At 42.9% G+C, this 5,642-nt stretch overlaps 1 pseudogene; it reads right to left on the bottom strand.

The window, feature by feature from the left end:
- Window positions 1-1,611: 1,611 nt before the first annotated feature.
- On the bottom strand, window positions 1,612-4,676 carry LOC139202928 (piggyBac transposable element-derived protein 4-like; annotated as a pseudogene).
- Between the last annotated feature and the right edge of the window lie 966 nt (window positions 4,677-5,642).

Here is a 5,642-nt window from a genome sequence, read left to right as displayed (position 1 = left end):
TCAGTCAGTTGAATGAGTCTATAAAAGGGACTGTTAGTTGTGTAGTAGCTGACAACCTAGGTGGTCACGGGCTGGCAGGTTTTGTGGAAAGTTTTTCTGCTGAATACATCTGTAGATTCTGCACAGCTAAGAAATCAGAAATTCAGTCATTGACTGCTGGTGTTTTTGAGCGTCGAACGTAGCAACTTCATGAAGCTCATTTGAAGCATGTACTGGAAACACAGAGTGTATGCTGTGGAGTTAAAAGGGATTGTGTTTTGACTAAGAATCCTACCCATTTTCATGTCACTGCAGGATACCCTCCAGATTAAGCGCATGATCTGTTTGAGGGTATAATACCTGTGGAGCTTGCTCGTTGTTTTTCTATTTTGATCTGTAAAAAATATTTCACCTTAGAAAAACTGAACAATTTGATCCATAATTTTGAATACAAATGGGGAGATAAAACCAACAGGCCCCATGCAATACCCCAGACTTTCTCAGCAAAAAACAACATTGGTGGAAATGCACATGAGAACTGGTCTCTTCTTCGATTGCTGCCTCTGATTATTGGTCCACTTGTTCCTGAGGATGAACCTGCATGGCATGTTCTTTTGGATCTCAAGGACATAGTTGAGCTTTTCGTAGCCCCTGTCCACTCTGATGAGTCAATTTCATATCTTGAGTGGAAAATCAGTGAACATCACCAGAGATACCAAGCACTTTTCCCAGAAAGCCGTCTTCTCCCTAAACATCATTATTTGGAACACTACACTGTTCTGATACGCCTCTTTGGGCCTCTTGTTCATAAATGGACATTGAGATTTGAGGCAAAACATAGTTTCTCTAAAGAGATTGCTCGCCATACCAACTGTTTTAAAAACATTCCTCTCACACTGGCCAAAACGCAAGACGTTGCAATTGCTATTAAGCAAAGACTACCAGATGAGACTGATGTCCATATCACAAACAGTGTGTCACACAATGGTATCAAATACAACAAAGGAATGATTATTGTCCATGGTCAATTATTTGGTCTGCCCGAGTTTGCTGAAATTATGCAGATTTGTATTTTGCAAGGCAAGGTACATTTTATTGTGAAAAGGTTCTCTGCTTGGTATAGAGAGCACTTTAGAGCTTTTGAACTTGATATGTCACATGTGAGAGAGGTGGTTCTGATAGAGCATGGGGAACTGCTTGATGACTACCCGTTAGCTGCCTATTCAGTGGGAGGCCTGCAGTTGGTTACTCTGAAGAGACACATTAACTTACAACTAACACAACTAACAGCCTGATGTGTATCAATTTTAGGCTCCTTGACACCAAACAAAGGTTGGGATCTAGTCTACCATAATAATAATGCTAAAAATTTCTGTAAAACTTGCAGTTTGCTATCACAACTGCAGAGTTCCTTCTTTAAACTACTGCCTTAAATGTTATATTTTGTCTAAATGGATTCCTTTTTTTTCCCATCAGGATGACTCAATACACAAACGAAGAGCATGTATCCTCCAGTCCTTGTGTATCTACTTGAACGAAGACCATGAAAAGCTCATAAAAGAATACATGATGAGTTACATACACAAAGTGAGACTAAGTACTTATAGAGTGTTGATGATTACTTTTGCACTTTCATTTTTGAAACTTGAGATGACAGGTCATGCAAGTCCTGAAAATGTGTTCTTTTTCTTTATGTGCTGCATCCAGGCAAGCCCTCCATTCGACGAGCGCCTTGCCCAGTTGCTCGAGAAACACTCTCCTCTTGTTGCGCCTGCTGGTCATCCAGTCGGGGTTGAGCTCTCTCCAAATTACGAAGGCGTTGTAGGAGGACACATCGAGAATGTTGTGGAAGACGACAACGGGCCAACACGCGGTCATCCTCCTGCAGCTGTAGGTGCCGACAACTTTGTCCAGGTTGTCCACGCCGCCTTTGTTGGAGTTGTAGTCCAGGATGACGGAGGGTTTCTTGTCCGCGCGTGGAGCGTGCTGAGCAGCAGCACGTCCTTGGGCAGGTAGGACACCAGCGCGGTGTCGTGCGTGAAGGCGAATTTGGAGGAGAGGAGCCGTCTCCCTCGGAGTGCGAGCAGGGCGTCCGGGAGCTCGGGTTTGTTCTTTCTGATCGTGCCGAGCATGGTGTTGTTCCTCTCGCGGAGGAGCCGCTGCGCGAGTTTGTAGGAAGTGAAGAAATTGACGCAGGTGACGTTGTGACCCATCAGGCCCTCCGTCACCTCGAGCACCACGCGCGCTCCCTGTCCCTTTACTCCTCCTGTGCCACTGGCGGCGGCACTGGCATGCTTCCCCGTGTAAACCTGCATTTTCCAAGCGTAGCTGGATCTGGCATCACAGGCCACCCGCGACTCGATCCCATATTTGGCAGGTTTGCTCGGCATATACTGTCGAAAGGGACAACGGCCTTGGGTATTGGTGGATCGGACCCCAGTGTGTCTGTGAAGAGAGAGACTCTAATGAGTACTCTAATGGAGTACTCTAATGGAGGTCCTGTGGCCCTAGTACAGAAGGTTACGGGACTTTCCAGAACATTCCAGAACATATGACTGTGGGCTTGTTGGTCTGTGTGTGTGTGTGTGTGTGTGTGTGTGTGTGTGTGTGTGTGGTTTATTGCTATACAGTTACGGTAGTGACGGGATGAAACACACACACATACACACACACACACACACACACACACACACACACACACACATACACACACACACACACATACATACATACATGCATACATACATGCCAGAACATTCCAGAACCCTTTGGCTTGGTACGGTTTCTGTTGGTGCTGTGAGACAAGAGGAGGTGGTGGTGCCCAGACAGCAAATACTGAAATGGTGGTTTTCTTGCTTTTCTCACTAAACTAAGGCCGTTTGTGACACTTGACTTGAAAACTACTCTGCCTCAGTTGCCAAGTTGAAATTTCTTCATTGTGTCCTTTCATCATGTTAAAACAAACACCTCAGGGCACTTTGATGCACGCTTCACCAAGTATTTGCTGCCCAGACAGCAAATAGTGATTTTCCTCTTCTCTCGCTAAACTAAGGCCGTTTGTGACATTTGACTTGAAAAATACTCTGCCTCAGCTTCCAAGTTGAAATTTCTTCATTGTGTCCTTTCATCATGTTTAAACAAACACCTCAGGGCACTTTGAAGCACGCTTCTGAAATGGTGGTTTTCCTCTTCTCTCGCTAAACTAAGGCCGTTTGTGACAGTTGACTTGAAAACTACTCTGCCTCAGCTGCCAAGTTGAAATTTCTTCATTGTGTCCTTTCATCATGTTAAAACAAACACCTCAGGGCACTTTGAAGCACACTTCACCAAGTATTTCTTCCCAGACAGCAAATACTGAAATGGTGGTTTTCTAGCTTTTCTCACTAAACTAAGGCCGTTTGTGACATTTGACTTGAAAACTACTCTGCCTCAGCTGCCAAGTTGAAATTTCTTCAGTGTCCTTTCATCATGTTAAAACAAACATCTCAGGGAAGTTTGAAGCACGCTTCACTAAGTATTTGCTGTCCAGACAGCAAATACTGAAATGGTGGTTTTCCTCTTCTCTCACTAAACTAAGGCCGTTTGTGACATTTGACTTGAAAACTGTTGTGTATTGATACCCAGAGTTATCCCTTTAACACATAGTCACACCCCCCTTGTGTTGTGTTGACGTCATTGTTATCCATCCTGAGTTGAAGCTAAGAAAGTAAAGTACCCCGACACGTGCAACTCTCCGTGGTCTCATCTTCCTTCATTATTAGTTGTAATACCAAAGAGTATAGTGAGTATACAACAAAAACTACTCTGCCTCAGCTGCCAAGTAGAAATTGCTTCATTGTGTCCTTTCATCATGTTAAAACAAACACCTCAGGGCACTTTGAAGCACGCTTCACCAAGTATTTCTTCCCAGACAGCAAATACTGAAATGGTGGTTTTCTTGCTTTTCTCACTAAACTAAGGCCGTTTGTGACATTTGACTTGAAAACTACTCTGCCTCAGCTGCCAAGTTGAAATTTCTTCATTGTGTCCTTTCATCATGTTAAAACAAACACCTCAGGGCAGTTTGAAGCACGCTTCACCAAGTATTTGATGTCCAGACAGCAAATACTGAAATGGTGGTTTTCCTCTTCTCTCGCTAAACTAAGGCCGTTTGTGACATTTGACTTGAAAACTACTCTGCCTCAGCTGCCAAGTTGAAATTTCATTATTGTGTCCTTTCATAATGTTAAAACAAACACCTCAGGGCAGTTTGAAGCACGCTTCACCAAGTATGAGCTGCCCAGACAGCAAATGGTGGTTCTCCTGTTCTCTCGCTAAACGAAGGCCGTTTGTGACATTTGACTTGAAAACTACTCTGCCTCAGCTGCCAAGTTGAAATTTCATCATTGTGTCCTTTCATCATGTTAAAACAAACACCTCAGGGCAGTTTGAAGCACGCTTCACCAAGTATGAGCTGCCCAGACAGCAAATGGTGGTTCTCCTGTTCTCTCGCTAAACTAAGGCCGTTTGTGACATTTGACTTGAAAATTGGCACGTCCTTTGTTGTTGTCGTTGCTGCTGCTGCTGCTGCTGCTGTGGGCCCCTCGCAGGATCTCGCTGGGCCAGGACGTGTCGGGAGTCAAAGTGGATGAAATTGGAAGTAGACCAATGTTCACCAGTGTGTCTCTGTCATATTTGATACGACGAGGGCACAACATGGTGAAGTATATACAAAAAGTTAAAGAAAAAGTTGAATAAAACTAAACTTGTCAATCTTTGTGGCAGGGAGGCAACTGCTGTGATCAAGCTCTTCTCCAGGGGAAGACTAAAAATATTGTGTATCTACACCCTATCACCTCAAAGGATCTCTATACAACATTCACTACTTTAATAAGGCTTTAAACAACTATTTGCTATGTGAAGATTTAGTGGAGTTATGGCAACCTGGACTGAGAATAAAGTCACATAGTTGATCAGGGATCAATGTAGGAAGGAGCGATATAGTGTTAAATAATATCAACAGTATTTACCTGTGGCATAGTTAATATGATTGAATGATAGTAAATAATGAATAATAGTAAAAGAAATTGCAGGGGGTCGCACAAGTTTTGGACATATCAATCCATTAACCCTCATTATTTACCATTCTGAGCATGTCACAAAAAAGTCACTGAAACTTAATTCATCCTTTAACATTCTCAGTGCAGTGCAGGGATTTGTAAGTGACAGCTTGTGGCACAACCGTTTCCACCACAAAAAGAAACAATTTCAGCGAGAGAAGCTCACAATGCACATGTGCTATTGGGACACACCAGTACACCTTCATCTAAACTATGTGAGCCTCCTTCCTTTACCAGTCTCATAGTATATAATTCTGAAATTTATATCTGACTGCTTGTTTGTTTCACATCAACTGTCAAAGACTTATCTCACCAAGAAGGCTCGAAATGAACATTTGCTATTCAGAGAAAAATTATGCAGTAAAAGTTGATCATAAAACTATGTTAACATTAAGTATTTACATTATTTACCATTCTTAGAGTGAACAGTGCAAAATTTTATATCTGGAAGATTGTGGCAAGCAGTCTCAAATCTGCTGAAAATTAGCTTATTTCACAAGCTCAAGCTCATGAGTCAACTCTTCGGGCATAATCAATGTTCAAGATTCGACTGCTGGCTTACAT

Source organism: Pempheris klunzingeri, chromosome 1, assembly GCF_042242105.1.
Source record: "Pempheris klunzingeri isolate RE-2024b chromosome 1, fPemKlu1.hap1, whole genome shotgun sequence".
Classification (NCBI taxonomy): domain Eukaryota; kingdom Metazoa; phylum Chordata; class Actinopteri; order Acropomatiformes; family Pempheridae; genus Pempheris; species Pempheris klunzingeri.
This window is presented reverse-complemented; position numbering and strand designations above follow the sequence as displayed.